Source organism: Theropithecus gelada, chromosome 7a (assembly GCF_003255815.1).
Source record: "Theropithecus gelada isolate Dixy chromosome 7a, Tgel_1.0, whole genome shotgun sequence".
NCBI lineage: Eukaryota > Metazoa > Chordata > Mammalia > Primates > Cercopithecidae > Theropithecus > Theropithecus gelada.
This window is the reverse complement of record NC_037674.1, coordinates 39,735,488-39,753,246: the sequence shown is the minus strand read 5'-3', so window position 1 is coordinate 39,753,246 and position 17,759 is coordinate 39,735,488. Positions and strand designations below refer to the sequence as shown.

The window sequence follows — 17,759 nt, the reverse complement described above, 5'->3', positions numbered from 1 at the left end:
TTTTAAAATACACTTTAATTTCTCTGTTGGCCATAATGAATGATGTGAATTTTTTTCCTTTTTTTTCTTTTTTTTTCTTTTTGGTGTTTGAGTGTCCATGATAATCACCAGATCTCATTTTAGCTTCAGGATAAATTGCTAACCACAACTGTGATCAAGCCACTTCCCAGCTGGAGTTCTTTTCTATTTCCTAGAGGTCACTCTCTGATGTGGGTGCTGGTGAGCAGAGAGAAATGACCAATACCAGGAAAAGGCAAGGAGATTAAAATCTCTTAATTTCGTTTTCACTTTGCTAGAATTTTTGTAGTCTACAGTGGCAGTATTTACTATTTGAGATCGTGTCTGCCTTATTGTGTTTTTATCATTAATTTTTTTTAGAATACTTTTAGATTTCTGGAATAATAGAGCAGATAGTACATAGAGTTCACTGTGCTTCTCTCCTCCATCCCCCAGTTTCCCCTATTATTAACATCTTGCATTAGTGTGGTACATTTGTTTCAATTAATGAAATAATGTTGATACATTATTATTAACTATAGCATCTGGTTTACAGTAAGGTTCACTCTTTGCATTGTACATTTTGTGGGTTTTGACAAATGCATAATGACATGTATCCACCATCACAGTTTCCTACACATAGTTTCATCACCCTAAAAATCCTGTGTGCTTTACATCCCTCCTCTCCTCCCTGAATTACTGGCAGACACTGACCATTTTACTGTCTCTATAGTATTGCCTTTTCCAAAATGTCATACAGTTAGAATCATATAACATAGAGCTTTTTAAGACTTTTTTTTCCCCCCACTTAGCAATATGCATTGAATGTCCTTCATGTCTTTTTTTTTTTTTTTTTTTTCTGACATGGAGTCTTGCTCTGTCACCAGGCTGGAGTACAGTAGAACGATCTCAGCTCACTGCAACCTCTGCCTCCCAGGTTCAAGCGATTCCTCTGCCTCAGCTTCCCAAGTAGCTGGGATTACAGGCACACGCCACCACTCCTGACTAATTTTTTGTATTTTAGTAGAGACGGGGTTTCACAACGTTGGCCAAGATGGTCTCGATCTCCTGACCTTGTGATCTGCCTGCCTCGGCCTCCTAAAGTGCTTCTTTCCTTCCTTCCTTTCTTTCTCTCTCTCTGTCTTCTCTTTCTCTCTCTCTTTCTCTCTCTCTTCTTTCTTTCTTTTTTTTTTTTTTTTTGACGGGGTGTTGCTATTTTGACCAGGCTGGCCTTGAATTCTTAGGCTCGAGTGATCCTCCTGCTTCAGCCTCCTGAGTACCTTGGACTACAGGTGCACGCCACCATGCCTAGTTGGTATTGCTGAATAATTTTCTGTTATATAGATATACCACAATTTGTTGATCCCTTCACCGTTTGAAGGACATCTTGGTTACTTCTAGTTTTTGATAATGATGAATAAAGCTGGTATAAACATACATGTGTAGGTTTTTCTATCATTAAAAGTTTTCAGCTCTTTTGAGTAAATACCCAGGAGTGTGGTTGTTGGATCGTATAAGACTATTTAATTTGGTAAGAAATTGTCAAACTGTTTCCCAAAGTAGTATACCATTTTGCATTCCCACCAGTAATGAATCATGAGAGTTCCTGTTGTTTCACATCCTCACTAGCATTTGATATTGTCATTTTTTTTTTTGTATTTTACTCATTATCTCATAGATATATAGTAGTATCTCGTTTTAATTTGCAGTTCTCTAAGATGTTGGGCATCTTTTCATATGTTTATTTGACATTTCTATATCTTTTTGGATGAGGTATCTGTTCAGGTCTTTTGCCCATTTTAAAATAAGGTTGTTTGCTTCTTGTTGAGTTTTAAGTGGTCATTGTATATTGTGGATACAAATCCCTTATCAGATATATTTTTTGCAAATATTTTTTCCAGTCTATCGCTTGTCTTTTTATTCTCTTAATAGTACTTTTCATAGTGCAAAAGTTTTTAATTTTAATAAGGTCCAAGTTAACATCTTCTCTTTCATTGTTAGTGCTTTTAGTGTTATATCTAAAAACTCATTTCCAGCCAGGTGTGGTGGCTCACGCCTGTAATCTCAGCACTTTAGGGGGCCAAGGCAGGCCGATCACCTGAGGTCAGGGGTTCAAGACCAGCATGGCCAACATGGTGAATCCCCATCTCTACTAAAAATACAAAAATTTGCCGAGTGTGGTGGTGTGCGCCTGTACTCCCAGCTACTCAGGAGCCTGAGGCAGGAGAATCACTTGAACCTGGGAGGCAGAATTTGCAGTGAGCCGAGATCGCACCATTGTATATTCCAGTTTGGGCAAAAAGAGCCAACCTATGTCCCAAAATAAACAAATAAATAAAATAAAAACTCATTTCCAAACCCAGGGTCACTTAGGTTTTCTCCTATTTATCTTCAAGAATTTTTTTTATAGTTTTGTATTTTACATTTAGTTTTTTTTTTTTTTTTTTTTTTGAGATGGAGTCTGGCTCTGTCGCCCAGGCTGGAGTGCAGTGGCCGGATCTCAGCTCACTGCAAGCTCCGCCTCCCGGGTTTACGCCATTCTCCTGCCTCAGCCTCCCGAGTAGCCGGGACTACAGGCGCCCGCCACCTCGCCCGGCTAGTTTTTTTTTGTATTTTTTAGTAGAGACGGGGTTTCACCGTGTTAGCCAGGATGGTCTCGATCTCCTGACCTCGTGATCTGCCCGCCTCGGCCTCCCAAAGTGCTGGGATTACAGGCTTGAGCCACCGCGCCCGGCCTTACATTTAGTTTCAAGGTTTAAGTTTTTTTTTTTTTGAAAGGCGTAAGGAATATGTGTATATGCATGCACATGGGTGACCAATTATTTTTTTTTTTAATTTATTTTTTAGTTAGGGAAAAAAAAAAAAAAACAGAGATGAGGTCTCACTATATTGCCCAGGCTGGTCTTGAATTCCTGGGCTCAAGTGATCTCCCCACCTTGGCCTCCAAAAGTGCTGGGATTGTAAGTGTGAGCCACTGCATCCAGTCATGACCAATTGGTTTATACAGATTTTTTTCTGCTGGGTGCTGTGGCTCAGGCCTGTAATCCCAGCACTTTGGGAGGCCTAGGTGGGTGGATCACAAAGTCAGGAGATCAAGACCATCCTGGCCAACAAGGTGAAACCCTGTCTCTATAAAAATACAAAAATTAGCTGGGCGTCGTGGCCTGTGCCTGTAGTCCTAGCTACTCGGGAGGCTGAGGCAGGAGAATCGCTTAACCAGGGAGTAGGAGGTTGCTGTGAGCCGAGATCGCACCACTGCACTCCAACCTAGCAACAGAGCGAGACTCCATTTAAAAAAAAAAAAAAAGTTTTTTTTTCTATTCTACAAGGGTTAATAAGGATGTTCTATTTATTTATTTATTTATTTATTTATTTATTTATTTGAGACGGAATCTTGCTCTGTCGCCCAGGCTCGAGTGCAGTGGCGCGATCTCGGCTCACTGCAAGCTCTGCCTCCCAGGTTCACTCCATTCTTCTGCCTCAGCCTCCCGGCTAGCTGGGACTACAGGCGCCCGCCACCGCGCCTGGCTAATTTTTTGTATTTTTGGTAGAGACGGGGTTTCATCGTGTTAGCCAGGATGGTCTTGATCTCCTGACCTCATGATCCGCCCGCCTCGGCCTCCCAAAGTGCTAGGATTACAGGCGTGAGCCACCGCGCCCCACCAGGATGTTCTTAAAGAAACTAAACCAAATGAAATAATTTGTGGGAGTTGTTTTTAAATGAGAGTTTCCTAACGTTCTCGAATGTAATTAGAAGCATCGTTCAGAGTGTGGTTTTCCCTTTCAAGAAGATTGATTTTAGGTCATTAGGTCTTAATTGACAAGTGCTTAATTATTTCATACATGTATTAGAGTATTAGGAAGTATGAGCTAAATGTGGCACAGTCATGTGACAGTTTCAGGTTGTAAAGGGGCTTGATAGGAGATTTAAATGCAGAATTTTTCTTTTTCTTTTTCTTTTTTTGAGACAGAGTCTCTCTCTGTGGCCCAGGCTGGAGTGCAGTGGCACCATCTTGGCTCACTGCAGGCTCCGCCTCCTGGGATCACGCCGTTCTCCTGCCTCAGCCTCCCGAGTAGCTGGGACTACTGGCGCCTGCCACCACGCCCGGCTAATTTTTTGTACGTTTTTAGTAGAAACGGGGTTTCACCGTCTTAGCCAGAATGGTCTTGATCTCCTGACTTCGTGATCCGCCCGCCTCGGCCTCCCAAAGTGCTGGGATTACAGGCGTGAGCCACCGCACCCAGCCTAAATGCAGAATTTTCAGGCTCTCACTAAGGATAAGAGCCTTTGCCACTTGGGTTTTATTGTAGTGAAGGATTTCAACTATACAGATTTTTGATCACCCTCTCTAGTGTTTGCTGCTGCTTATTACACTTGTTGAAAACTATCCAGAAGCTTGAGCTGGCAAAAACTGAGTAGGAAGCGCTTCCATGGGTACTGCTGTACTTTCCTGAATATTTTCAATTCTGACTCAGGCCGAGAATCTTGATTCTAAAAGCAATAGAATGCTGTCCTGAGACATTTTCTGATGTAGCCTAAGTACGAATTGTTAGCTAGAATCTTCTTTCACTTGGTTTTATAACTGTCCTGTCCTGTATTTCTAGAACAGCTTCTATTTTCTAAAACATTTTAACCTTAATTGGTATCATGACATCTAAATATTCTGGTCATCTAGGGTATGATGCAAGAAATGTTTAATAACTCTTTGGTGAGTTTTGTTTGCTTTTTCACCTAGTTAAATAAGTCAACTCAAGGAACTGTCTGTGTGAAAGCACTTAGATTCTCCAGAGATACATTATCTCCAAATCAATCAATATGAAAGCTCACTTTGTCTTTAATGGGATCCATCTGGTTAATGCTGTGTTTCTTGAGTTTCATAGATTATGAAATCATAAAGCTAAAAGAAAATATGGAGATGGTCTAGTTAGACCCTTTCATTTTACAGCTGAGACTACTTAAGTGCAGAGAGGCTAAGTGACTTGCTCAAGATTGTACAGCTAATTAATGAGTCACACTGGAATTCAGGCCTCCTGACTCCCAGTGTAGTCTTATTTCTGATATAACTGTGCTAATTTTTTCATTGCAGTTAGTGAACAAATTATGGATTTGTAAGAAGTAAATTTTCCAGGAGGTTTAAGTGGACTTAAATTGAGTATTTCTTACAATTTAAATGTGTGTGTTTCTTTCAGGTACCAGGTGTCACTGGATTTTTATAAGTAAATTTGTTATGTTTCACATTCCAGGTAGAAATCAGCCAATTTAAAAATAATGGTGAAGTTATTATAGCCTATATTTAATGAGCACACATTTGGCTGCATTAAAATGAATCTTAATGTTTGCTTTGCACAGTGGAGATAATCTGTTAATATTTAATGCCGTAAAGCAACAATAGAATTCTGCTTTCATGTGGTGTATTTATAACACTAGAGTAGAGTGTTATGTAAAAACTAAAAGTACAGATTAATTTAATATGCATCTGGTGAATTCAGGGCTTGAAGGATGCACATCTGTTGAGAAAACAAATCATAGAACTATTCAGTTTCAGCATCTTTAAATATATGTACTTTGATTCTGTTTTAACTGTTTTGAAACAGTCTTTAATGGATTTAGAAAAGGCCATTTGCTCTAAGGAAGCAACTGTGAAGCCACTTACAATGCTATTATTCATTTTATTATTTTTTAAGGCATTTTTATACATTACTATTTTTCTTTCCAGTTTATTTATTGGGGAAGGAGGGGGCTAAATGACTCACCTAACAAAATGAGTTTGTTGCAGAACCATATTTAAAAAGAAAAATATAATTTGCTGAATTCAGTAGATTAGAAATATTTTCAGGCTTTGTTAAAATAATACGCCAAAAAATATTTTAAGGCTCTGAATTCTAATTTAAACTCACAATCAGTGAAGAAATAATCAGTTTCTACTGTGTATTCATCACCGTGCTAGAGCTGTAGTAATATAGAAATTGAAGATATAGACTAATGTATAGAAGATATATAGTCTATATCTTCAATTTCAAGTTGAAAGAAACAAGACTTAAAATGAAAGGTAGAGAATAACACAGATATGTAATGAAGCAAAAACTTGATCTAATCTGTCAACATTACAGTAATTTAGAGGGGAGAAAATCCAGTGAGTATTCACAATTCTGAGAGGAAGGAGATTAAAGTTTAAGTAGTGGATCTCAACTCTGACTGCTCATTAGAATCACTTGGGAAAACTTAATCAAAAATCAGATGAATCAGAATCTTGGGTGAGGTGCACCTGCAGTTTTTAAAAGCTTTCCCAGATGTTTGTAATGTGCAGGCAGTGTTAAGAATTACAGGCTTAAAGGCTGGGTTTGATTTGGAAAAGCAAGAAAGTGTGCTAGGCCAGTGCAGGGTGGGAGAATTGGCCACAGTCTGTGAAAAGATTGATCCAGTCAAAGCAGTGTGTGCTAGGTGGGGAGGAAGGAGAAATAAGCCTACAGAGGCAGAATGGGGTCTATTTTAGAAGAGTACTTTTCTTTCTGTCTTTTTTGTGTGTGTGTGAGACGAAGTTTCGCTCTTGTTGCCCAGGCTGGAGTGCAATGGCACAATCTCAGCTCACCACAACCTCCGCCTCCCAGGTTCAAGCGATTCTCCTGCCTTGGCCTCCCAAGTAGCTGGGATTACAGGCATGCGCCACTACGCCCGGCTAATTTTGTATTTTTAGTAGGAATGGGGTTTCTTCATGTTGGTTAGGCTGGTCACGATAGAAGAATGCTTTTCAAAATGTGGTTTCTTGACTAGCAGCAGCAGCGACTGCGTCTCCTGGAAATTTATTATAAATGCAGATTTTAAGGCCCTGCTCCCATACCTACTGAACTGGGAACTCTGGACAGCAATCTGTATTTTAACAAGCATGCCAGATGATTCTGATGTACACTGAAAGTTTGGAAACTGCTGTTAAGAGAGGATAATGAAAGTTAGAGTAAATTAGATTTGATGTGCTAGTAAGCAGGGATCCATAGAAGATTTTTATTTATTTTTTAATCATTTACTTATTTTCCATGTATCCAAGGCACGAACCAGCCATGGGCACAGACCAAGAGCCAAGCTGGGATAAACGAGTGTTGCTTTGTCCCTGGATGACATGAGATGGTCATCACCACATTAAAGGTTCTTAAGCTAGAGAGTAACAGGAGGTATTTGTATGTATTCAAGGTATATCTGATGGTGATCTGCACAATACTTTGGATTACTAAGAGACATGAATGGAGTGGGCTGGTTGAGGAAATGCAGACATAATCTAGTGGACGTAATCTAGCAGCAGTAAAGGCCTGTTCTAGGGAAGTAGTAGTGAGAAAACATAATAATAGCGATGGCAATTTATTTAGAGTTTACATAACAAGTGGCATGTTAAATGCATTTTATTCTCACAGCGAGCCACTGAAGTGTGGCTATGAATACAGTTTTGCAGATCAGCAAATGATGCAGAGAAAGGAAGGTTACTTCTGAAGTTCACACTGCTGGTATATGGTGGAGCCAGGATGTGAAGCTTAAGAATCTCTGCCTCTAAAGCCTCTTGAAGAAACAGCTAATAATATCTGGAGAGCCATGAGAAAAAGGAAAAGACTTGAGTCTGAAAAGTTTTAATCCTACTTGACAGAGAGCAAGGGGATGTCACTGTCGGAAGGGAAATAGTGCATACAGTGGGTAACAAGGGAAGTCATTTAGCTGGTTGGGAACAAACCATCTTGTAAAAGTGACCATGAGGAATAACCAATGGAAATTTTTGTATAGTACTTTTTCAGTATAAAGTTTGAAGTAACTTTCAATAGTTGAGTTTATAGGTTTTGTTTGTTCTTGCTCATGCTGACTAAATTAGAAGAGTCACCTCATCCCGCTTTTAAAAAGTGTCTTTTAGATTTTAGAGTAAATAGTCTGTGAGTAAATCATGCCCAAGAAGCTTACTGTAATACCACTTTTTCCTCTCTAAGCATCTTAGTCTTAAGACAGTTTAAGCCGAGTGTGGTGGCTTATGGAGGATCACTTGAGGCCAGGAGTTCAAGACCAGCTTGGGCAACATAGCAAGACTCTGTCTCTATAAAAAATAAAAAAAATTAGCTGGGTGTCATGGCACAAGCTGGTAGTCTCAGCTACTCAAGAGACTGAGGCAAGAGGATTGCTTGAGCCCAGGACTTTGAGGCTGCAGTGAGATCTGATCATGCCACTGCACTCCATCCTGAGTGACAGGGCAAAACCCTGTCTCTCAAACCAACCAACAAAATAAATAAATGACAGTTTAATAAATATTTCAGGCCAAGCACTATAGCTCACGCCTGTAATCCCAGCACTTTGGGAGACCGAAGCTGGTGGATCATGAGATCAGGAGATCGAAAGCATCCTGGCCAACATGGTGAAACCCCGGCTCTACTAAAAATATAAAAATCAGCTGGACGTGGTGGTGTATGCCTGTAATCCTAGCTACTCAGGAAGCTGAGGCAGGAGAATCACTTGAACTGGGGAGTCAGAGGTTGCAGTGAGCCGGGATTGCGCCACTGCACTCCAGCCTGGCGACAGAGACTCCGTCTCAAAAAGAAAAAAAAAAAATTCAGTGTATTTTGTTTTAATTGGAAGGTGATAAGTGGTAAAATACTTCATGTTTGGGTAATTGCTTTCGTAAGATGCTATCAGAGCATCCTCTTATTTACTGAGGTAAAATTTATATAACAGAAAATTAACCATTGTAAAGTGCACTATTTAGTGGCATTTGGTACATTTTCAATGTTGTACAACCATAAACTCTCTCCAAAATACTTTCATCATCCCAAAGGAAACTTTATTTATTTATTTATTTATTTATTTATTTATTTATTTATTTATTTATTTATTTATTTATTTATTTATTTTCAGTGGCACGATCTCAGCTCACTGCATCTTCTGCCTCCCAGGTTCAAACAATTTTCCTGCCTCAGCCTCCCAAGTTGCCGGGATTACAGGTGCCCGCCACCTAACCTGGCTAAGTTTTGTGTTTTTAGTAGAGGCGAGGTTTCACCATGTTGGCCAGGCTGGTCTTGAACTCCTGACCTCAGGTGATCTGCCCACCTTTGCCTCCCAAAGTGTTGGGATTACAAGTGTGAGTCACCGCACTTGGCCAAAACTTCATACCTATTAAGCAGTTACTCTCTGCTCCTCCCTCCCTGAAACTCCTGCAAAACACTAATCTGATTTCTTTCTGTGTGGGTTTACTCATTCTTTGTATTTCACAGAAGTGGAGTCATATAATATGTGACTTTTTGTGTATATTTCTTTAATTTAGCTTTATGTTTTCTGGGTTCATCCATGTTGTAGCATGTGTAAGTACTTCATTTTAAAAATATATCCTCTGGGATAAGTAATCTCAAAAGTACTTTTTTTTTTTTTTTTTTTTTTTTGAGACGGAGACTTGCATTGTTGCTCTGGCTGGAGGGCAATGGCTCCATCTCGGCTCATTGCAACCTCTGCCTCCCGGGTTCAAGCGATTCTCCTGCCTCAGCCTCCCGAGTAGCTGGGATTACAGGTGCCTGCCACAACACCTGGCTGGTTTTTTGTATTTTTATTAGAGACGGGGTTTCACTATGCTGGCCAGGCTGGTCTCGAACTCCTAACCTTGTGGTCCACCTGCCTTGGCCTCCCAAAGTGCTGGGATTATAGGTGTGAGCCACTGCGCCCAGCCAGTACTTCATTTTTTTAATGGCTGAATAATATTTCATTGTGTGGCTATGCTATATTTATCTATTCTTGGACATTTTGGTTTTTCCATCTTTTGGCATTGTGAATAGTGCTGCTATGAACACTGATGTACAAGTTTTTGTTTGAATACCTTTTTTCAGTTGTTTTGGATATGTACCTGGGTTGTGCAGTATTTCTTTTACCTTTTATTTTTAAAGGAACTGCCAAATTGTTTTCAACCCTGGGTGTACCATATTACACTCCCACCAGCAGTGTAGAGGGTTCTAATTTCTTTTTTTTTTTTTTTTTGAGACGGAGTCTCGCTCTGTAGCCCAGGCTGGAGTGCAGTGGCCGGATCTCAGCTCACTGCAAGCTCCGCCTCCCGGGTTCATGCCATTCTCCGGCCTCAGCCTCCCGAGTGGCTGGGACTACAGGCGCCCGCCATCTCGCCCGGCTATTTTTTGTATTTCTTAGTAGAGACGGGGTTTCACTGTGTTCGCCAGGATGGTCTCGATCTCCTGACCTCGTGATCCGCCCATCTCGGCCTCCCAAAGTGCTGGGATTACAGGCTTGAGCCACCGCGCCCGGCCGAGGGTTCTAATTTCATCCTTTTTTTCTGAGACAGAGTCATGCTCTGTTGCCCTGGAGTGCAGTGGTGTGATCTCAGCTCACTACAACCTCCACCTTCCAGCTTCGTGTGATTCTTGTGCCTCAGCTTCCTGAGTAGCTGAGATAACAGGTGCCTGCCACCATGCCTGGCTTTTTTTTTTTTTTTTTTTTGAGACGGAGTCTCACTCTGTAGCCCAGACTGGAGTGCATGGCGTGATCTTGGTTCCCTTCAATCTCCGCCTCCTGGGTTTAAGCAGCTCCCCTGCCTCAGCCTCCTGAGTAGCTAGGACTACAGGTATGTGCCACCATGCCTGGCTAATTTTTGTATTTTTAGTAGAGATGGGGTTTCAGTATGTTGGCCAGGCTGGTCTCGAACTCCTGACCTTGTGATCTGCCTACCTTGGCCTCTCAAAGTGCTGGGATTACAGATGTGAGTGAGCACACCCAGCTGCCTGGCTAATTCTTTGTATTTTTAGTAGAGGTGGGGTTTCATCATGTTGATCAGGCTAGTCTCGAACTTCTGACCTCAAATTATCCACCTGCCTCAGCCTCTCAAAGTGCAGGCCACTGCACCTGGCCTAATTTCTCCATGCCCTCAGCAACATTTGTTATTTATTTATTTATTTATTTGTTTGTTTTATTTATTGAGATGGAGTTTTGCTCTTATTGCCCAGGCTGGAGTGCAATGGCGTGATCTTGGCTCACTGCAACCTTTGCCTCCCGGGTTCAAGTAGTTCTCCTGCCTCAGCCTCCCAAGTAGCTGGGATTACAGGCGCATGCCACCACATCTGACCGATTTTTTGTATTTTTAATAGAGACGGGGTTTCACCATGTTGGCCAGGCTGGTCTTGAACTCTTGACCTCAGGTGATCCACTCGCCTTGGCCTCCTACAGTGCTGGGATTACAGGCATGAGCCACTGCGCCCAACCTTATTTATTTATTTGAGACAAGGTCTCACTCTGTAGCCTAGGCTGGAGTTCAGTGGTGTGATCTCGGCTCACTGCAGCCTCTGCCTCCCAGGCTCAAGCTATTCTCCCACCTTAGCCTCCTGAGTAGCTGGGACTACAGACATGTGCTACCACACCTGGCTGATTTTTTGTGTTTTTGGCGGTGATGGGGTTTCACCGTGTTGCCTAGGGTAGTCTCGAACTCCTTGGCTCAAGTGATCTGTCCTCAGCCTCCTAAAGTGCTGGGATCACAGGTGAGCCACTACACCCAGCCTTATTTTCATTTTTAGTTATAGCCAACCTAATGGGTGTGAAGTGGTCTCTCATTGTAATTTTGATTTACATTTCCCTAATTACTATATGTTAGTAACAGCTGGGCGCAGTGGCTCACGCCTGTAATCCCAGCACTTTGGGAGGCCAAGGTAGGCAGATCACGATGTCAGGAGTTCGAGACTAGCCTGGCCAATATGGTGAAACCTGGTCTGTACTAAAAATACAAAAAATTAGCTGGGCGTGGTGGCGCGTGCCTGTAGTCTCAGCTACTCAGGAGGCTGAGGCAGGAGAATTGCTTGAACCCGAGAGATGGAGATTGCAGTTAGCCGAGATTGTGGCACTGCACTCAGGCCTGGGTGACAAAAAACAAAAAACAAAAGTTAGTATCGTTTCTTGTGCTTATTAGCCACATACATATATACACATATATATTTGGTGAAAAATCTATTCAAGTTTTTTGCTCATTTTTTATAGCAAGTTTTTAGTTTGTTTATAACTTATCAGATTTCACATTTTAAGTAGATATTTATTTATTTATTTTGAGATGGAGTCTCGCCGTGTCACCCAGGCTGGAGTGCAATGGCACCATCTTGGCTCACTGCAACCTCCACCTCCTGGGTTCAAGCGACTCTCCTACCTCAGCCTCCCAAGTAGCTAGGATTACAGGTGCACGCCACCACACCCAGCTAAATTTTTGTATCTTTAGTAGAGATTCGGTTTCACCATGTTGGCCAGGCTGGTCTTGCACTCCCGAGCTCATGATCTACCCACCTCAGCCTCCCAAGGTGCTGGAATTACAGGCGTGAGCCACCGTGCCTGGCCTAAGTAGACATTTATTAAATGTAACTCTCTGCCTTTAATTTCCATATTTTCTAAATGATTACTGCATAGATTCACAGAACAGTTCCTTTTCTTTCTGTGCTTGCTTTAAAAAAATTATGGTAACCTGGGCGGATGCAGTGGCTCACGCCTGTAATCCCAGCACTTCGGGAGGCCGAGGTGGGCGGATCATGAGGTCAGGAGATTGAGACCACCCTGGTTAACAAGGTGAAACCCTGTCACTACTAAAAATACAAAAAATTAACCAGGCATGGTGGCATGCGCCTGTGTTCCCAGCTACTTGGGAGGCTGAGGCAGGAGAATCGCTTGAACCCGGGAGGCGGAGGTTGCAGTGAGCCGAGATTGCACCACTGCACTCCAGCCTGGGCGACAGAGCGAGACTGTCTCAAAAAAAACAAATAAACCAAAAACGAAAAAACAACAAAAAAATTACGGTAAGCTATAAATAACATAAAATGTACCATTTTAACAGTTTTTAACACCACAGAACTGTACGATTAAGTACATTCACATTGTGCGGCTATCACTACCATTTATCTCCAGAACGTATTCGTCTCCCCCAACTGCAACTCTGTTGAACGTGAGTGTAGAAATAACTTTTTGAGCCCCTGCTTTCATTTCTTTTGAGTATATACCCAGAAGTGGAATTGATGGATCATATGGCAAATTTATGTTTAATTTTTTGAGTAATCATCATACCATTTCTTGTTTTATAAGCGTTTATTCCATTATGTTTACCTAATGTATTGTTCTTTTTCTTTTTCTTTTTTTTTTTTTTTGAGACAGAGTCTTCCTCTGTCGCCCAAGCTGGAGTGCAGTGGTACGATCTCCCTCCCAGTTCAAGTGATCCTCGCACCTCAACCCCCACAAGTAGTTGGGACTACAGGCATGCGCAACCACACCCAGCTAAATTTTTTTGTATTTTTAGTAAAGACAGGGTTTCACCATCTTGGTCAGGCTGGTCTTGCACTCCTGACCTCAAATGGTCTGTCCATTTCGGCCTCACATATTGCCGTGATTACAGGCGTGAGCCACCGCACCCGGCTGTATTATTTTTCTGTAGTTTACTTATGTTATTTACATTATTTATACAAACTGTGATATTAGAGAAAGCTAGATTTAAAGTTATTTCCCTGTTAACTGTTTTTATAGACTGTGAATACTAGGTGTTTACTTAGGTAAGAACTTTAAGATTAAATTTTTTTTTTTTTTTTTTGGCTCACAACTCAGGATTTAGCTGTTTTCATTAAATCGAGAATATTACATGCCTTAGTTATCAAAAATTACACAAACAGCCAGGTGCAGTTGCTCATGTCTGTAATCCCAGCACTTTGGGAAATGAAAGCAGGAGATTGCTTGGGCCCAGTAGCTTGGGGCCAGTCTGGGTAACATAGTGAGACCCCACCTTTACAAAAAATTTTAAAAATTAGGCCGGGTGCAGTGGCTAACGCCTGTAATCCCAACCCTTTGGGAGTCTGAGGCAGGTGGGTCACATGAGACCAGCGTGAGTAATATGGCAAAACCTCATCTCTACCAAAAATACAAAAATTAGCCAGGCGTGGTGATGCACGTCTGTAATCCCAGCTACTTGGGAGATTGAGGCATGAGAATCTCTTCAACCTGGGAGATAGAGATCGCAGTGAGCTGAGATCACACACTACACTCCAGCCTGGGCAACAGATCAAGACTCTGTTTCAAAAAAAAGAAAAAATAAATAAAATATTAGCTTGGCATGGTGGCACATGCCTGTAGTCCCAGCTATTCAAGGAGGCTGAGGTGAGAGGATTGCTTGAGCCCAGGAGGTCAAGGCTGCAGTGAGCCATGATCATGCCACTGCACTCCAGCCTGAGTGACAGAGTGAGATCCTGTCTCAAAAGCCAAATAACAATAATACTGGGACAGGCCTGTAATCCCAGTAGTTTGGGAGGCTGAGGTGGGCGGATCACGAGGTCAAGAGTTCAAGACCAGCCTGGCCAACATGGTGAAACCCCATCTCTACGAAGAATACAAAGATTAGCCAGGCGTGGTGACACGTGCCTGTAATCCTAGCTACTCAGGAGGCTGAGGCAGGAGAATCGCTCGAACCTGGGAGGTGGAGGCTGCAGTGAGCTGAGAGAGCGCCACTGTACTCCAGCCTGGGCAGCAGAACAAGACTCCGTCTTGAGAAAAAAAGAAATAATGATACTACACAAAGATTACTCAGTTTTGAGTTGGGTTTATGGTTTTATAATGTTCATGCCAAACCTCATCATCATAAAATATCTAGCAGAGATAAATATGAAACTGTTTGATCAGTAAATTTAGACAAAAGTGTTTGCTGACAATTCTGAAGACATTTGAAATTTTATTTAACCAAGAATTTTAAAGCCAGTGTTTTTATTAAAAACTTGTGTTTTGTGAACTTGAAAATCATTTGCGCTTATATACTTAATTTACAAGTACTCCTTTACTGGTAAGACAGTTTGGTACCTTGTGACCACAACACATAACAACATACATGTATATATACGTACATACATACATATACACAAAGATACTATAGCTGTTGCTTCAGAACTCTATCCCTGAGATATAAATACAAACTTACGAGCTTACAAAAAAAAAAATGTTGGATCCAAACAGTGGTTTTTATCTCAGCATCAGCAGAAAAATAACAGCAGATCTAAAGCAGGCAGTAAAGAAAATAGAAAAATATGCTGGGTGGCTCATGCCTGTAATCACAGCACTTTGGGAGGCTAAGGTGGGTGGATCCCTTGAGCCCAGGAGTTTGAGACCAGCCTTGGCAACATGGTGAAACCCCGTCACTACAAAAAAAAAACACAAAAATTAGCCATGTGTGGTGATGCATGCCTATAGTCCCATCTACTCAGGAAGCTGAGTGAGAGGGTCCCCAGATCCTGGGTAGTGGAAGTTGTGGTGAGCCAAGATGGCACCACTGCACCCCAGCCTGGGTGACAGATTGATACCCTGTTTCAAAAAAAGAAAAAAGAACTTAGGAGCTCTGTAGTTGCAGGTTGACCTTTGGACTCTGAGTTTTCTTTTCTTTTTCTCTCTCTCTCTTTTTTTTTTTTTTTTGAGTTGGAGTCTCACTGTGACTTAATTTTTGTATGCAGTGAAGATAAAGGTCCAAGGCCGGTGTGGTGGCTCATGCCTGTAATCCTAGCACTTTGGTAGGCCAAGGCGGGCAGATCACTTGAGGTCAGGAGGTTGAGACCAGCATAACAATATGGCGAAACTCCGTCCCTACTAAAAACACAAAACTTAGTTGGGCATGGTTGCATTCACCTGTAATCCTAGCTACTCGGGAGGTTGAGGCACGAAAATCACTTGAACCAGAGGTGGAGGTTGTAGTGAGCCGAGACTGCACCACTGCACTCCAGCCGGGGCAACAGAGTAAGACTGTCTCAAAAAAAAAGATAAAAGTCAATTTTTTTTTTCATGTGGGTTTCCATTTGTTGAAGAGACCATTCTTTCCCTGATGAATGCTCTTGACACCCTTGTTGAAAATCATTTGATCATAGATGTATGGGTTTCCTTCTGGACACTCAGTTCTGTTTCATTGATCTGTATGTCTGTCCTTTTGCCAGCACCAGACAATTGCAATTATTATAGCTTTGTAGTAATTTTGAAATCAGGAAGTGAATCTTCCAATTTTATTTTTCTTTTTGAAGATTGTTTTGGCTGATAAAATTTTATACTTATTGCCCTGTCGTTTGCAGTATTCATTGACAAGGAATTTATTTACATTTTCAAATGACATTGTACTTTATGGTTTGTGTGGGTACCCTTTAACTGGATACCCAGTTTCTTCCTCCCGTCCGTTATGATGTTTTTGTGATTAATTTCGCTTACCTACAACCTGTAATCATCCAATACATTGCTATTATTTTGAAGAAATTGTTACCTAAACAATTTAGACTAAGAAAAGTAAGATTTGATTGTACCTTCATTTCTTCCTTCTCTAACATTCCTTGTTTATGTAGATTCAAATTTTTTTTTTTTTTTTTTTTGAGACGGAGTTTTGCTCTGTTGCCCAGGCTGGCGTGCAGTACCGGATCTCAGCTCACTGCAAGCTCCGCCTCCTGGGTTTACGCCATTCTCCTGCCTCAGTCTCCTGAGTAGCTGGGACTACAGGTGCCCATCACCTTGCCCGGCTAGTTTTTTGTATTTTTTAGTAGAGACGGGGTTTCACCGTGTTAGCCAGGATGGTCTTGATCTCCTGACCTCGTGATCCGCCCGTCTCGGCCTCCCAAAGTGCTGGGATTACAGGCTTGAGCCACTGTGCCCGGCCCAAATTTTTTATCTATACTTTCTTCCTCTCTGAAGAACTTCCTTTGACATTTCTTGTAAGGCAGGTCTACTGGCAACAAATTCTCACAGTTCTTGTTTATCTGAGAAGGTCTTTATTTCTTCTTCACTTTTGAAGGATAATGCCATTGGATACCAAATTCTAGTTTGGTGGGTTTTTTTCTTTCTTTCAACACTTTATTTGTTTTATTTTTTTTGAGACAGAGTCTCACTCTGTCCCCGGAGGCATGAGTGCAGTGGCGCGACCTTAGCACACTGCAACTTCTACCTCCCGAGTTCAAGCGATTTTCCTGCCTCAGCCTCTCGAGTAGCTGGGATTACAGCCACCCACCACCATGCCTGGCTAATTTTTGTATTTTTAGTGGAGATGGGGTTTCTCCATGTTGACCCGGCTGGTCTCGAACTCCTGGACTCAAGTGACCCACCTATCTAGGCCTCCCAAAGTGCTGGGATTACAAGCATGAGCCACCATGCCTGGCCATCTTTCATCAGTTTAAATAGTTAATTCCACTGTCTTCTTGCTTGTAGGTTTTGTGAAAAAAAATAAGGTCTCTAGCAGTAGGCTTTTGCTCCTGGGCTTTTTTTTTTCCTGGAAAGCTTTGATTCTTTGTATCTGCTTCTCTCTCCAGCTTATAGGGCAGTGGCTTGCCCTGTGACCTAAGTTCTCTGATGGACCTAAGAGGGTTCTTGTTTTTCAGATTTTTCATTTTTGTTTGTTTATTTTCCTTGTGAGGATGGTATTGACAGCTTCTAAGCCCTTTACATCTTGGAGCAGAAGTCTCCATATGAATTTTAGGAACAGCTTTTCCATTTCTGCAACAAAGACCATTGAGATTTTGAAAGGGATTGCACTGAATCTGTGGACCAGTTTGTGTAATATTGCTGTCTTAACAATACTGTTTCCCCCAATCCATGAACATAGGGCATCTTTTTATCATTTAATTTCTTTCACCAATGTTTGCTAGTTTTCAGTGTACAACTCTTATCCCTCCTTGGATAAATTTATTTCTAAGTATGTGGGCAGGATGTGGTGCTTTATACGTGTAATGTTATTCTTTTTGATGCTGTTGTAAATGGAATTGTTTTGGTTTCATTTTCAGATTGTACA

The 17,759-nt window shown here is 41.6% G+C and overlaps 2 protein-coding genes and 1 non-coding gene across 5 annotated transcripts in view; 2 read left to right on the top strand and 1 right to left on the bottom strand.

Annotated features, from left to right (window-relative positions):
* CSNK1G1 (casein kinase 1 gamma 1) overlaps nucleotides 1–17,759 on the top strand; it is a 230,780-nt gene that overhangs the window by 7,181 nt on the left and 205,840 nt on the right. The window lies entirely within an intron of this gene.
* The window catches only part of PCLAF (PCNA clamp associated factor), a 113,489-nt gene that overhangs the window by 34,955 nt on the left and 60,775 nt on the right, over nucleotides 1–17,759 (top strand). The window lies entirely within an intron of this gene.
* On the bottom strand, nucleotides 7,028–7,160 carry LOC112628178. Its single transcript, XR_003120350.1, has one exon. It is a non-coding gene; the product is annotated as a small nucleolar RNA SNORA48 (small nucleolar RNA).